This window comes from Sinohyriopsis cumingii, chromosome 15 (genome assembly GCF_028554795.1).
Source record: "Sinohyriopsis cumingii isolate HCF-2022 chromosome 15, ASM2855479v2, whole genome shotgun sequence".
In the NCBI taxonomy this organism is placed as follows: domain Eukaryota; kingdom Metazoa; phylum Mollusca; class Bivalvia; order Unionida; family Unionidae; genus Sinohyriopsis; species Sinohyriopsis cumingii.
Genome location: NC_142975.1, coordinates 102472497 through 102490529, shown reverse-complemented (window position 1 = coordinate 102490529; position 18033 = coordinate 102472497). Strand labels below are relative to the sequence as shown.

At 33.6% G+C, this 18033-nt stretch overlaps 1 long non-coding RNA gene across 1 annotated transcript in view; it reads left to right on the top strand.

Moving 5' to 3' along the window:
- The first annotated feature begins 1936 nt into the window (after positions 1 to 1936).
- Positions 1937 to 18033, top strand: part of LOC149782394 (uncharacterized) — an 18994-nt gene continuing 2897 nt past the window's right edge. The window contains exons 1-5 of the long non-coding RNA XR_016414587.1: positions 1937 to 2029; positions 6447 to 6713; positions 8349 to 8458; positions 10937 to 11111; positions 11925 to 11942. This is a non-coding gene — a long non-coding RNA (uncharacterized LOC149782394). The remainder of the gene's footprint in view (positions 2030 to 6446; positions 6714 to 8348; positions 8459 to 10936; positions 11112 to 11924; positions 11943 to 18033) is intronic.

Below are 18033 nucleotides of genomic sequence, written 5' to 3'. Positions count from 1 at the left end.
TGTATATTGTCCTGAATAAAGAATAAGCCGATATTGGTGGTGGGGGGACATAACTCGAAATGAGTTTGATACAGCGTGTATCCAAACGATCATCCACTGTTTAGTAACACACTTAAACAAGCTCTTTGTAAGTGATATATTTGGCAAGGCATCATTAATGTAACTGTAGACATCTCATATAATTCGTAACTGAACTTCTATTATTTTAAATAAATTTTCATATCTGCATACAAATGTGATGCGAATCCGACATCTAACAAGAAAAAAACTTGCAGCTTCCATAAATTCATTCGATACTTTGCAAAGGGAAGTTATTTCGGACTATCCGATTAAGGGTGGCACCAACGCATGCACATCATTTTGAAACATACAAACGCCAAAGCCACGTGATAACTCTTAGATTGTCGCCACGATAACATTCTAAGTTGGTAAACTTCCATTTCTAACAATATTACAGAACTGTTTTGGCGGCCCCTCTATTGGTTACAAAAGGAGCGGTCTAAAATTCGTACCGGATGGTTTAAGATAACGGCATGGGAGGCGGGCAGTAAGATAAAGCATTAAGATCTTTAATTATCCATTTATTGGAGGCAAGGGCTCCCTAGCGGATGTGGTATAAAGTAGTGGCCTCTACGTTGGCACACATTGCCCATATTTGACTTACTTGCAAAGACAATGGCAGTCAAACATATCCAAGGTGTCTGCATCATGTATGAAATTGCATTTATGATTTCCGACCCAAGTGACACATGAAACGTTAACCGGATTCAGCAACATAATTTGGAACTCACATGGTTTCATACATAGAGATAAACAAATATATATTATATTTAGACTCATGAGAGCTTGCTTTGCTATGTGAATTTGCAGAATATATACACAGAGCAAAAGACTTCTGTCATTGTTTTATTCAACATTGTCTTTGTAAATTCATCTGTGCCGCTTCAGAAGCGGACATATTATTGTTTAAGACTGATCATTCTACTAAATTTAACAGCCACGTGGCTTTGCGTGTTTTCTACATAGAATTGCAGTTGAAGAGAATACTTTTGAGTCACGAACGTATACCTGGACAGAACAAGGTATAGTATGGTCTGAAATTCGCAACGGATGAATATAGACTTACATAACTTGCAGCACGATTATAATTTTATTTCCAAAAGTAAACAGTTCATAATGAGCACATGCCATCTTGCGTTTCAAAATTGAAAATATTAAGATGCAAATATTTGGCTGCGTTTCATGAACTGAAAGTGAAATTTCTTTCTAAATATCATTGTGAACATTTTATTTGAATTGCTTGTATTAATATCTTCATAAGTTCAGTTTGAAAATGCAAGAAAACCTGTCGAGTAGGGGAGAAATCAGTGGTTAGGAAGTACCTTTTCATCGGTCTGTTTTGTTTCATACTAAATTTTGGTACATATGTTTGTGGATAATGAGCTTTGCTGAATTTAAAAGGTGCAATGGCAATTTGATTTCTTGATATAATTCAGCTTTAGGAACATAACATAATCCAATTACTTGCAGTATCTAACCAAAGCGTCGGCATAAGTTAAAACAATAAATGTGTAATCAGTCCAGGTAAGTTAGTAACATTATATATGAACTTTTGAGCCACATTTGTACTTGTTCTCAGCATATATAGATACAAACAAACCTCTAACTCCTCCATGTATTGACTTTACATGCTTCCGTCTATTACAGATCAGAAATATTTCGTCAGTAATATTTCACAATAAGGAATATTTTGTCAGCAACAATGAAACAATATTTATTATTGCTTAACAAAATTATACATGTTCAAGATTCTTGTAAATCCTTTATAATTAAAGAAGAAGATGCCATCATATCGTTCGATAAAAAGACGTGGAAGTAAGTGTGTATTTTATATACGGATGACAAAAAAATTAAATAAAATTAATAGGAACTCTTTATTTTATTTTAGCAATATTTTATTTCTAAAGGATGCATAATTTGGTGCTCGGTTGTTTACTTGTGTGTATGCAGCAGCTGTTTATTGGGATAGGTATGTATATTGTTTTGTTTGAGTGGAGTTCTGTTCTTCATTTTCTTAGGGCCTTACTTTCATCACTACTTAAACTAATTTGGTATTTATTTTAATATGCCTGTTGATAAATACATGTATCTTTCATCTAGGGTCGGTGCGGGTTGATTAGCATCTTTAGCACTCATGCCAGCTATGTAGGTACGGAGAATGGTTACTAGTGCACTCCATAAAGTCATATACATATAAAGTCATATACATTATTAGAAAAGTATTGAAGATTTCCCATATAAACATGTTCGTAAAATCGGGGCTTATGGTGTATATGACATTGTTTAAAAGTGTTAAGTATATGTATATGTAATCTAGAGTTGTTCTTCAGAAATGTGCATTCAAAGAAGAATGTACGTACTGCTCTGTAAGGTATTGTTAACAGGATGAGTCATATATTAAATTAACGCAAAAAACGCTAATACTATAATTTCAGGTCATGAGAGTTCACTTAATAAATTTGAGAAAATCATTTGAGCTGTTACAAAGCAAGATTTTTCAGATAATATTTTATTTTCTGTTCGCACAGGGGACATGTCTATACGATGCAAAGTTTTGCAATGTCAAATCATGAAATTCCAATATCACTCCCCACAAAACTTAACGCTAAAGCCGATTTCCAATTAAGCAGTTTTGTAATGGTGATTTGGGTATCTCCATCCAGTGAAAAAGAATAAAAGACTTGATATAAGATGGTTAAAATATTGGAGGTCCATTAATATACTTGTCAATGATTTTCAGACCTTTCAGTAAATTGTAATCACATTAAAAATAGTAACATTGTACCAATTGCTTTTCATTAATATCATACATTTATGAAATACTGTTATATTTGATAAATTCTGGATTGTTATTCAACTGTACTAAGAATGAAGAAGTAGCGCTTTTCCATATTCAACAATGTAGTGTCGAGCTCGGAGATACTAATAAGTTAACCGTCCTGAGACTACTTTCTGCTGCCGCGAGAAGTGCTGAAAAGACCCACACTTGTGATTGTAATGGTATCGAAATGATGTTTCAGCACAAGTTGCAACACCAATTACAGACAATATTGGCCCGACAACAATTTTAATTGGCGGATGCAATTATATCCAAATCCAGACCAACTGTTTTTGCCAATACGATTCCACAACTTGCACTGGCGACAAGACATGCACGTTTGTATTGTACAACTAATGCTGTTCTACATTAAATTTCATCTAGAATTTGGTTTTTTTCTTCAATTATGTTCTCCGTGTAAGTTCCATCAATGCTAAAAGTTGACCCTCCAGTTTTCTCATAAAAATATTAGATTACGAAGGGGCCATTTTTGTACCCATTGCGGTTCCATTAATTTGGAGGTAGTTTTCTTCATTAAATTCAAAGTTGTTGAGTCGTAGGACAAGCTCCGTGAGTTGTATTAGGACGTGTGTGGGTGGATTGTCTATAGTTCTAGCTTCCCATGGTTCTCCGCACGCCTGTATCCCTTTGTTGTGCAGTATGTTAGTATACAAAGATGTGAGGTTTAAGGAAACATACAATGTGTTTGACTGCAATGGTTAGCTTGCTTTGCTTTTTATGAGGTAATCGGTCGTGTCCTGAAGAAATGATGGTAACTTGTGGACATGTAGTCTCATAAAATGATCCAACTATTATAATATCGTTTCTGTAAGATGACCGTTAGCGGAGAATATAGGTCTGTCCGGGTTTCCTTGTTTGTGGATTTTAGGTAGAAGATAAAATTTACCTGCCCTTGGTTTTCCTGGGTTTAAGTAGTTTCTTGTTTGCTGGTATATGTGCCCGATTTGGTACACCTCGTCAATAATACTGGTGATGGTGTTTGCATATTCCAGTGTTGGACCATGGTCTAGTTTTTAGTAGAACCTACTGCCACTTAGTTGTCTACTTACTTCACTGATGTAGAGTATTCCCTATTCATAACGAACACAACGTAACCCTTATATGCAGGCTTGATTATGATGTATGTTCTGCTTATCAGTAAGTTTAGGGCATCTGTTTCTTCTTCTCTCAAATTAGGGTATCTGTTAGTATGGTTGATGTGTCGGGAAGTGTTGTTTCCAACTGAGTTGATAAAGGCTTCTAGACTTGCAATTTAATTTTTTGTTGGGGTCCAATTATTTTTCGTTCTGAACCTGGATTGGTCGCAGATTATGCTTTCCTCTGATTAATGTATAGCCTGCAACTCAAAATGGGCCTTGAGTCTTAATCGGCGGCGAAACTATTCGGTTTCCTTTTTCAGCTTACCTCTGTCATATGTCTTTGGAAGGTACATACATCAAACCATTCGATAAAACTTTTATTTCTGCCTCCGTAAGTTCTAACTTTGAGATATTGACCACTGAGTTAATAACAGTTGAATTAGGTTTTGCTATAGAGTGCTTCCTATTCTTCCTTTTAAGGCAATTTTTCGCCTTACGATTTTTCGCCTTTCTAAATCAATGAAATATACTGGATATAATTTCCACTTACATAAATTTACATAAAATAACAGATGTCCTTATGGCTCGTTAAATACAAATACTGTCCACCATCAGCAACAAGTTGAAATAACCAAGTTGAAACAGAATACAATTGAAAGTTTTAATTCCTGTAGAAAAAGCCATGTAGAGTTCGCAAATATAACCGTTTTTCTGTTTTATTTGTTTGTCTTGTCTATGTTCGCGTTTGTCTTTGAAAAAGACTTTGTCACCTTTGTTGCATGCATATATATATATATATATATATATATATATATATATATATATATATATATATATATATCGCTCCAGTGGCCTAGTGGTTAGAGCGTCAGCTTCGGAAGTGGAAGGTTGTGGGTTCGATCCCTGGCCAAGTCCTACCAAAAACTTACAAAAATGGTACTAACAACTGCCTCGCTTGGCGCTCAGCATTGATAGGTTAGTGTTAGGACTGCTCCACATTGGTGTCAGAATAATGTTACTGGATGTAACATCATGCTACATGTCTGCGGCATGATGCACTAGTGCTAGACATCACTATATACTGTCAAACTGCAGACATCGTAGCAATATGACGGAAAATTGTTAAAGCTACAGGAAAACACCAAATCACACACACACACACTTATATATATATATATATATATATATATATATATATATATATATATATATATATATATGACCCTCCAGTTTTCTCATTTAAATATTAGATTACGAAGGGGCCATTTTTGTACCCATTGCGGTTCCATTAATTTGGAGATAGTTTTCTTCATTAAATTCAAAGTTATGGAGCTGTAGGACAAGCTCCAGGAGTTGGAATAAGAAGCGTGTGTGGGTGGATTGTCTCGTTTCCCATGCTTCACTACACGCCTGTATCGCCTCTCTCTCTCTCTCTTACTCTCTCTCTCTCTCTCTCTCTCTCTCTCTCTCTCTCTCTCTCTCTATATATATATATATATATATATATATATATATATATATATATATATATGTATGTATATATATATATATATATATATATATATATATATATAGAGAGAGAGAGAGAGAGAGAGAGAGAGAGAGAGAGAGAGAGAGATAGATAGAGAGAAAGAGAAAGAGAGAGAAAGTGAGAGAGAGATAGAAGATGGAATTCACATGCTCAAGGTGCGATGTCCAGATATGCTAGTTGAAGAATTAAACGATAATGATAAATTAAAAATCACATAATGGTTTGATTTCTCAAATTTTACATATTTCATATTGTTCAATCATTCCAATTTTACATGTATATGTGCGTGAAATCGGTGCTGCTAAACATATTCTGCAATGAATCATATTAAGGTTCAAATGGAAATCAGCACATAGTATTACCGTTCTGGAAGTAGTGCCTGAACACGTGAATACACCAGGTTCCTGACTGTATACTCGGGCAAGAAAATAGTCAAGGATTGTTCATGCAACCACAAAATGGAATACAGTGTAGAAATTGATCATTGTATGAGCTAGGTATAAGAGTCCACTTGTCTTGAGATACAGATTGCTTTTCTGTAAATATGGTGTTTCATGACAGGTATTAATGTATCTTAAATGCACATTTTGAAGAGGAGTTGAAACTAAGTTAAGTGATATGATCCAGTGCACCATTCATTACTCCCACCCACCTATGATGTCCTTGGTTTAGTTTAGTGTCGATCCATATCGAAGGGGATGTATGTTCAGTATGGATCTATAATGTAGGAATCATATTTTGTCTATCTAATTTCTGTTTTAGGCGTTCTAATCCTTTCTAGCTAATATATAATCACGTGCTTAAGCGTGGATACTCCCATCCTGGAACCATTGCTTACTTAATGCCACTTTTACCCTTTAAATGTAATCATGGTTTCAACTGTATTTACTTTTTCACATGTCCTGGCACTACATTTATATTGCCTTTTTGTATGTAGGTGCTGTGACGATACGTTTTCCAGATTATGGTTTTATGGAAAGGAATATCATAATGCAGTGCACAAACACAGGCCCCATCACTGCCGACGATGTTTCCTGGAATAAGAACTCAGATTTGATTGATACAAGTGTCAGCAAATATAATGTTTCAAGAAAATATGATGGCTTCAACCTAACTATTTTCAACTTGAGCATTGCCGACGGAGGAAACTATTCTTGTAAAATGGATTCTACTTTCAGTAGAGTCAAGACACTCCATATATAGTGTAAGTATCTACGTAATACGCAGTCTAAGCTTATTTTTAACACGTACATCTAAAATACATTGCCAACGAATAAACTATACTAACCTTTGTTTCAAATGTATTATATATATATTATAAGATATATATTATAAGACATTCCTGTCCATCAACTCGAGAAGTAACAACAAACGTAGCATCATTGTTACCTGGTCTTCCTCTTATTGGGAAAGTTTCAGTTGCATTTTGACCTACTTCCGCGCGAGTTGATTTTTGTGACCAGGGTAATAGTATATTATACATCTTGAGCGAGTCTCAAGTCTTCACCAAACATAGGGTAAGGGATTAAGTCTCCCTCCTTAAGGTCATCTGCTTCGGTCTCATTTTACCATATGGCGAGAGAAGAATAGAGCTGGTTAATTCCTACCTATTCAAGCACTAAACCCTACTCTTATGTGCATAGTAAGGGTCTCTTGTGTGGATATTTTTTTAAGGAGAGATCCCTTGCTCATTTATTTTTATTATGACCAAGGAAATCTCATGAGATTTTGCCACAGTTTGTACGTTTTTAAGGGGATGCCACTATCCCATTCTACACCAAAATAAATTTTTCCAGGATGCATATATAACCTGGAATCCACTATCTGGACCAGTACTGTCCTTCGTAACAGCTGGATCATGTTTGGTAGGATTCCAAGAGCGTACAATTACCAATACAGTCTTAAATACCAAAGGCAGATGAGTAATTATCTTTGGGCAACCAATAATATATTTATTTGCCAAGATATAGGTATATTATGGTCAATGACCATGATACTTTCAGTGCTTTCTCTCCATCTACAAGTGATCTTCACATAGGGCATTTCATGTGCCTTGCGAGATAACAGATTAGAACCGGCTTTCGTTTTCTGCTACTGAAGCTAATTCCCTATTCAGCAGTTTTATTCCTTTTGTTACTTGTTAGGATCTGAGGGATCATCAGCCGACTATTTGTGCCATACCTCATTTCCATTTCCTCTACAACAATTAGATAACCAACTGGCCTTTATTTCAGACGTCCTGGCAGCCATTATCGTGGAGTTTATAGCATGGGATGGCCTTCGCTTCAAGGAATCGTTTCCATATCCCAGGGTTCTGATTAGATGACATGTACTATGTTTTGTGTAGATATGTGCATTGACGCAACCATAAAGCTCCAGTCTCTATACTTATTTTCATTATGTCCAAACTGAATAGAAAGCTACGACTGAAACGCTACATTTCCCCAAAAATATATGCTAAATGCATGACAATCAAAGCAGCATTCCAAAGTATCACCAGCCTTGAGAATTTAGCAATCTTCTTCGACTTTCAAGGTGCATATATTCATCTTCCCAACTTTCCTCAATGCAGGACATCCATCCTTGTTTGCTTGTAGTACGAAGGTTTCCAGACAGAATATACAAGGCAAGCAATGCAATTTATTGTCACAACGCGTATGCTAATAATTTAGTTCCCTAGAATACAATGTGAAAATTGAGAAGAAAGAATGGTTCTACTAATTATATCCATAAATAATCCAAGAATTAATAAACACAAGTCCTATCAATGAAACATTATCGGTGAAATTCAATGCAAATTGATGATTGTACTATACTAGTGTTTTTGTTCTATTTTTAGATCCCACAACAGAGAAGGATATTGAAATTGTAGATGATCCGAGTAAATACTCAATCAAAATAAAAATACTTTCTTATCCTTATCCAGATTATATCATAACAGTGACAGAGGTAAGAAATTACGTTTTTCGACTTTCAACCCATAACAGTTGGTAACAACGTAGGCACCTATGACCTGAATAGTAAAATACCCACAAAAAGCAATTCGCATTTTGGACCTCATCAGGCAATACAGCATATTTGTGGGTTTTTTTCTTCCTACAAGTAGAAAGAACGTTTTATTCAAATAATATATTTACCATTCAGCCATTATCAACTGATTCTTTATGAGTGGTGCATAATGGAGGGAGTATTTCGCAACGCCTAGCTTCTATCAGATATGCGATATTATTTCTCTTCGTTTATTATTCTAAATATTTGGCATAACAGATCATTCCATTTCTTGCACAGGTGTCATTTTTTTAATGATTGTCATTAGCTACAGTTCATAATATGTAAGTGCATATCTTCATCATTCAGCTCATTAATGGTATGAACTGTATATACGACATTGTATTGGGAATCAAAATGATACAGATCAAAAAAGGTTTACACTCATATATCACTGTATACGGAAAATCCGTGCTTCCTCGGCAAAAACTCATCCGTTGAGGCTTTAGTCCCTCATAGGAAATATATATATATACATATATATATATATATATATATATATATATATATATATATATATATATATATATATATATATATATATATTACAGTAGTGTTACATATACACGTTTAGTTAACACATGCGACTTGTAATATTATACTGAGCGTCCTTTCCGAAAGCTTGGCTTGAGCTTGACAAGGTATATATTTTACGCCAAAGTACACAATCAAGATGCATATAGCTTAGATTTTAAGTTTGAAATTTGAAATTACATACATGTTATAATCACATAGACGGCATTACATATTCGGGGCAAAAAGGTTCCTTTAAGGTCATTTCATCAAACTGTCAAACTCTAAAGCGATAATAATCCATGATTAAAGGCCTGAAAATGTAGTTATGCTCACCACAGAAGGGTTGGTAATGTTTGCATGAATATTGCAGTAACAAATACGTTTTCCTTGAAGTCCCTCGTATCATTGTCGAAAAGCAACGAAATGACTATTATTATCTCAACTGTATTGTAAAATTCCACGAAATGACTGCTATTATCTCAACTGTGTTTTACAATTCAACGAAATTACTAATATTATCTCAATTGTCATGCGAAATTCAATAAAATGCACGTTGTTATGTTACTAGATTGATTAAATGTGACCGATACGATTGTAGTTACTGTAACATAAAAAGGAAAACTTATGGATCTTAGATCTATGGTATGATAATGTCTGTACATCATCCGTCGTCTTATCGACGGCATCATTTAGCTCAAGATTGGTATAGTTGTTTCTCCTAAAGTATTTGAAGGTTTCCCTAGAAACTTGACACACCCAATTATCCTAATGACTGCTTCTAGCAATATGGAAATGTCAATGAGGGACGACTTATGAGATAAATTCTAATGGCGCTGATTATGCCTCTGGCATGGATATTATGGTGGCCATATTAAAAATGTTATCAAAATTTCTTCCGAACGTGTTTAGAGAGACATGTAGCATTTGCTAAAAGACATTTGTGAATTAATATTGACTAGCCTTCGACATATTTTAACAATCATTGAATTTCTCCAACCCATAGCAACATAGTTTTTCCAACAATACGTATCGTCAAGCCTTATTGAAAGCTTTTACGTTATGTCAAGTGGTAGATGAAAACAGTATCGATCCATTCAGGGATATTCTGATTGAATGATATGTTTATGGTGATTTGTGTGCGGTCATTAAGCGGGCGCAACTTTCTGTATGAAACCTTTGACCTTTCTTCCAAATAAAGGATTCTTGAAAGGCATGTAATTTTATGTTTAAAAAGTGGTAATGTTTTCTACTATCATACCCTTGCACATAATGTGGTGTTGATAAAATTGTATCATTTAACTATACATGCTTTAATGTTTGCTAATTACATGCAACCTTCTATAGTTAACACTAGTTTTATCAGCGATATATTCCGTAATGTACATATACATAACTACCGACGAAATTAATTGGCTGATATCGAAATAATTGAATTGTCTTCTTTCAACGTTACTTGCATGAATCTTGTTTCCATCCAAAAGCGCTAAATGAACCCGAATTCGGCTTCATGATTAATATTACGTTTGCTTCATGTTTTTCACCCTATGTCAGCATTTGACTGGCCGTTATCTACCAAGCAATGAAAATCATTTAACAATAATATTCAAATCTTGAATGATGAAAAGTTTCAAAGCATTTAAGGGGTTGAATTCATACATACTGCAGATAGCCAACTGTTGGACCAAAGTATAAATGTCAATTAGCTCCTAATTAACATGCAGCATTGTTTTGTTGTTGTCAGCATTGTTATGGAACAAAGTTGACGTCCATTGCTCACACTATTTGTAACAACCACGCTTAAAATAGTTCTTGTTTATTTCTCGTATATTTTTGCTAATAGTATTTACATTTACAATTTTAAAGGGCAGTACTGAACTTTCGATCGTTTGGAATGTTACAAAGAAAGTTGAAACAAGTGGCGCAATAGACGTTCAATTTGAAACTTCATATTCATTTCAACGATCCATTTACGATGTAACTGTGAACGTCACCAACACAAGACCGAAACCTACTGGCGTCTCGAAAACAGTCAATTTTAGTGAGTATATATATATATATATATATATATATATATATATATATATATATATATATATATATATATGTGTGTGTGTGTGTGTGTGTGTGTGTGTGTAGGTGTGTGTTTGTGCATGCGTGAGTTACTTCTGTAACGTATTAAATATAATTTACTTTAAGGACGCATCTTTTAACAGGTAAAATTATTTTTGATATAGCAATTATTTTGAAATCAAATATCTTACCTCATGCAATGGAAAAGGTCTTAGTTTGAAGTTCTCCGCGTGTAGCTTTAGTTATTGGTGCCAAGTAGAAGAAAGTGCAAAATGACTCAAACATCTTTTGTTGCTTCTTTAAACCTGTATCATTGGGATTACTTTCAGGGACAAGTGATATGCTGAGTTTCTCTAATAGAACACTAAATTACTTTCAATTAAATTTGCCGGAAGATCATTAGTAAAGTGTTCAGTTTAATTACTTTAAGTGAATACAAATTCATACAACATTACGTTCGTTAGAGCCGTTAATTTATATGAAAACTGAAGGTAAATGACCAACATATCAAGTGACATCTTAAACATAATACTAAAATTGACGCACAGTTAGATGAGCATTTTAAATAATTTCACATTTCTTGGAACCAGGCCAAAAGACTCAAAATAATTTTTTAAAATAAAAATTATTGGTCCAAACGACAATTTCGATCGTATAGTTGTGATGATATAGATATTTACAAATAAATTATAATGTTGAAGTCTTTGCAAGTGTGTTAGCATTGTCACTAGTGTGTGATAATTGCCTTCGCTTTTTAAATTTAATCTTTTCATTTTTACAGCCTCGACAGAACCGCGTGGTAAGTTTAAATTATTCAATAGAACGCTTTGGTATCTTAATCAACATTCGAATTAACTGGAACAATTGGCCGTGGCAGACAGTTTTATTTCGTGATATATACGTTTAATATCCTACGTATCAAGGCTCGATTAAATATTAACACAATAAAGAGTGAAAACAACTTGAAAAATATAATAAATAAATTATTTCCCAGGAAAAATATTGCAACAAATATTTTAAAAAAATAACTTACGGTTTCCAGAATCAAATCCAAGTATAATGCACGAATAAATGTTTAGAAGTCCTAATAATAAAATGGTCTAATGAAGTTTGAGTCCCGACGATGAATCCAAGATGGAAGGCGAGGACGTATGCTGTAATCTGTAATGTGTTGAAGTCTACAGTTCCTGGTTGAAACACTATAATTAAGGCTCATGTTTTGGAAATCCAGATCAAATTTTTAAGAATTTTCAAGAATTCTGTATGAGAACAAGATATTTCCAGACAGACGAAATAATCGTTTAGAATAAGGAAAATAAAAATAAAAATTGAAAACTCAAATTTAGTCACAACAGAAGAAAATAACTTGACATCAAGTTTTTAAAAGCCCCAAAACTCTGAGATCTCTCTCCAAACATCACTATTAATACTAAATATTTTGCAATTTAGGTAATCCGTAATTGCGAAAAAGAGGATCACGTGATCGTGTTTACCTATAGAAATCACATAAGACCTGTGTGTCCTTGATAAGAGCCAATAATTGTGCTCCGAGAATAAAAGTTATTTAATTGATCCTCAATCAAGTCCAGGAACTAAGTCAAAATAGAAGCTGTGTTTCCATTATTAGGTACTTTTGGAAAGATTCAGGTCAAAATGAATTTTCTGGAAAACATCAAATTCCTAGTAAACAAAGTTACATTACATTGAGATGAAAACATAAATAAATTTCAAAACCAACAAACAATCAAATCAAATCAAACACAAATTTAATCAAATTTAATCAAATATTAATTAAATCAAATATACATAACATAATTTCGTGCTTGAAGATGATTATGAGCAATTCCGTGTTGCTCTCATTCTTCGACATTTCTTTAAAAGTTTTAAGTTTAAAACTTTCATTAATTCTTTCTCTAATTTTATATCTCAGCGCAGAATGAATACATTTATGGAAGATATCGAATCATAAGGAATATTATTTTCTAAAGGTTTCAACTGATACTTCCTATGAATGCATATGTATTTATGATTATCATTAACCATATTAATGAGAAGATATAATTGTCTCAATTTGTGAACACTCAACAGAACATATGTGTTATCTGGATTAGACATAAACCATATTTCGTAATTTCATGAATGTCATTGTGAGTGGTCTAAACATATATATATATATAGATATAGATCAACCTGTGTAAGATTGGTTCAAGCTATAATGAATATAAAGAATATATGTGTGAATATATTTTAAAAACGTATGTTCTATAAGCTTATACCCTCTATATATTGGATTAGATCATTTATGAGATTAATGAGAGGATCCTATTTCCAAATGTTTTGTCACCAGTAGCACGGTTTTATTTCCTGGCCAGGCTTTGTATGTAAGCTTATATCATCTCGGATGATTTGGACTATTGTCTATAACACCTATAGAATATCAGTAATTCAGTTCTAATAATGTTGTCATCATACAGTGTGTGCAAATATAATAATGGTTCTAACTGGTAGGGGAATGTGAGTAAATACTTCATACATGAAGTCAAACAATGTTGGTGATTTTTTTAGTTCAAATGACGTCAGTTATTTGTCATTGACAAAAGCTGCTTAATCCAGTTAAGATTGGGCGCTGTCCTTACGTCTTCTTTGTCTCCTTCTTGTAATTATTACTATTATTATATCAACGAGTAAACATTCGAATGAAGGGTTGAAACCTTTATAATAACGTCTTGCAGACATGATAGTTACATGTAGCAAACATTCCAATTTTAAGCAGCAAACATAACGAATACAGGTATAAACGAATCCAACTGCAATGGGTAAACATTCTAGCTACACCAAACAGACGATCGGTTTGCATGTTTCAGACTTTATAGTTACATCTAGGAAACGTTCTATTTGTCAGCAGCAAATATATCAATTGCCATTAGCACGCATTCTAATTCCAAGGAGGAACATTCTTCTTAAACTTAAAGTCACCCTGGAAAAAAATCTATTTTTTCCATACAATTTTAACTCATGAAAAGAGCAAGTCTAAAAGAAACATCACTGACTTTGCACTATGTAAATCAAGTGTATTACACACAAACGTTTGCCACACAAATCAAATTCTACTGAATTACAAATTTACAAGTTTCCCACATTCATCAGCATTGGGTCGGACCTCCTCTATACTTTCTGATAAGCAGTCATAATTTATTTAGTACGATTCCTCGATAATGATCATGGTTATACATTTGAATGAAAGTGTTCTTTGAGCTTTACAAGATGCATCTTCGCTTTCACCTAATAATCTCATTAATCAGTTCTCTAATGGTTGATATTTGTCATTACGTAAAACAGTTAAACAATATATATATACGTCCCGAAATCCATCCAATATGAACAAGGTTTTAGGTTGATGTGCTAGATCTTCCAACAAGTCTTGCATGAATTAGGTATTCAAAAGTTCATTTCCTCTGCATATTACCCATAACGCTAGAGTGCATTGAAAAGATTTCATCAGAATTTAAAGAATATATTGAGGTCATATTGGTTTGTTATTTGTTGTAATCGAGTCAGCTGATGAATCCCATAGGACGTAAGTGTTTGAAATAGTTTTAAAATCCTCTCTTCGTGGCCCATTGATGTTGTTGAAAGCAAATTTTCTTTTAACAGAAGAATCACATATTTATTACTTGATGATATATTTGATTTTAAAATCACACTTACTAAAACAATATTGCATGGAATAATCTCTAGTCTGATTATTTACAAATGAGACTATAGTATTATAAAACTACAACAAAACTATCCTTTTATTTTTAAGGCTTTTAAGTGTAGAGGGAAATTTTCTTTCATATAGGTCTTTCATAAACCTTTCTAAGGACTCATTGTTTATTCACGTACCAGTACATTAAGTTCCTCTTACAATTTTCATTAATAACTTTGATAATTAAATTGTTTATTAATCCTTACAAACTGGTTGGTATTGCCTCTTTGTGTTCCATAGTTTATGATGATACAATCGTAAAAGACGTATATGCCTTCAATAACCCCTGAACTTTTCATACTCAATTTGTAACGCTGGTAATTCATAGTTCCTAGTATTCAAACAAATTGTAAATGGTATGGACAGAATATAATATGTTAACCGGAAGAAACATACTTCAATTTCTTACAAATGGGTATTATTATTATAATCTGAGAGATACCAGTGCTCAACTTGCTCATAGGGAAGCATATTTACTATACTTGAGATTTATCTTCGAACCAATTATCATATTTGCAAAGTATGGCATTTTTGTAATATTGTCTTTAGGACAAAGTACCTATCATCAAAATCAGCATTGATGACTGACGTCTTCCTCTTATTTCATCTGATTTAGACATTTTTTAACAACATAAACAGCATACACTGTGATTTCAATTTTAGACTTCCCTTCTCGACGAATAGATTGAATTGTATATGCTGGTATATAAGAAACACTTTTCAGGCAATAGATTATGCACATTATGGTAGCAGAGTTTGATTTTTCTACTCAAATGCTTTATAAAGCATGCCTTGCATTATCAGATTTAAACATGTTCAACCAACGATATTAGACAGCATATATTGTTTGACCAATCGCAAAACTTTAGAGTCAAATAGAGAACAGAATAAAAATTGTGCTATGAATGTCAGAGGTTTCTGGTCAAATGGAATTCAAAGTGCGAAAATTGCTTTCTTATTTTATCGCTTTTCCGAAAATATATTATACAGATCGTGTTACCAATTTCAAACGTTTTTAGTCAAATAGCTTTCACAGTATGCACTGTGCTATCAGAACCATAGTAATATGTTCTGATATACTACACACTTTACAGTATGTTTTTAGATCTTGACTTACATGCAAACGTATCGCGCATGAGACATTAATCAGACATAGGTTTTTCTTGGCAAACTATTTACACGTTGTACATTATGTCGTCGGGTTTATAGTTTCAAAGCATACTGGTTGAATGGTATTCACTGTATTTTTAGTTTTCATGTACTGTAGGTAAATGGATTGTAAGACAATACATGGTATTACGAGATTAGTAGTTGTCAATGAAAATATATAACAAAGTATACATTGTGATGTAGGAGTTATACTTTTCCAGGAAAATCAAACACCCCACAGTTAATTATCAGAATGACCCTTTTCAGAGCTAATAGGTTATATGTATACATTGGGTCGCGAACTTTAGACATTACTTTTCAAATACATGATACAGATTACTTTTTTCTCAGACTTTGAATTTTGTTTAGGTAAATACATTAGATAGTATGCATTATGTTATCAACCTACATAGTTGTATTGGAAAATAAACAACACATTTTCCTAAATTCAGACTTTTATCGACAAATATGTTGCAAAGTATATATTGATTAAACTCACGTTGCACTGAACCTCTACTTGTGGTTTGCATCCGTTAATCTTTGCATAATGCATCTGGCTATATTTACTTTATATCCCGTTAATTAATGTATGTGACTACTTAAACATTGTAGAATCTAACCTCGTCGTATTGGTCTTTTACGTAAAACCATGGGAGCCAGTAATAATTTTGAATGGCCAGATGTTGTTGATAATTACCCAGATGTTGCTAATGACTTACCAATTGTGTTGACAGAGCATACAACATAGTCAGAATGTTCCATACTTTGACACTTCGACGATTGTTTAGAGGCATGGCCAGATGTATTGATACAGTGTTAGGTGCTTTGTTATATAGCCAGAACTTTTCCATAAATGACTAGTTGTAATTATAAATGGCCACATGTATTGATGGATAGATCATTTTTCCTATACAGAGATAGATACTTTGCTGTGACGTTAGATACATATTTGATCTTGTTAACAGAATGTCTACATATACTCGTATTGCTACCAGGACTATTGAAATAGTTAATGAATTAACTCCTAGTATTTATTTTCCCTGGAGGTTATCCTGTAATCGAAATAATTTAATTAATTAAATACGATGCATTTATTCTATGCAGTCATATCAACACTGATATTTGTTCCCATCTGCTTTGGTTTTGTATGACGTACAATCGGATTCACACTTGGTCTTGTGCTATAAAGCATGATTGCCGATTAACATGACATGCGCTATCGAGAGAGAGAGAGAGAGAGAGAGAGAGAGAGAGAGAGACAGAGACAGAAAGTGATAGAGAGTCAGGCCATAAGGTTAAAATATCAAACTCAACTCACAGAATCGGGTTTTGACTGACCGGTGTCAAACAGGCTGAATGATAATGTCCGGCGTGTACGATAAGGCTATTCCTGAACAAATAAGTATATGTTTAACCAAGACAAATAAATTGATAAATTGGTTGCAGGATTAGTTGATGAAATCAAATCCCATAATACCCTTTTGAGATCTTAACATATGTGGATAAACACCTTTGTATCATCAGGCACGGTGTGTCTTGCGTGTACCTGATCGATGAAAATCTTGCTTTATTGTTGGACATGATATAATGCAGCATGCTATATTAGTGTGTTTGGTCCGTACCTGTTTGTTTAATGGTATATTATCTTATTACAAGCCGAAGGTCATTCGGTTTAAGTTGATGAAGGGGACACGTATACCGCTGATGTACCTCAGTTTGTTGAATGTGTACTAGATGCTTGTCAATGTGATTAATTAATGTCCAGATCAGTTGCCATATTGTAACTCTAGGAAAGACGCATTGCTTACGTTATTTTGATATAATTCAGCCAATTGTCTTCTAAATTCAATTACAACTAACTAGCTAGCCAGCATGTTATATTATATTTGTGGCTCATCTGCTATTGATGAGCTGGTGACCTGGTAGAGACTTTGTTAAAGCCGATCAGTACTCTGACATTTAAGGATGAATTATATTGCGATGTGTAAGAGAG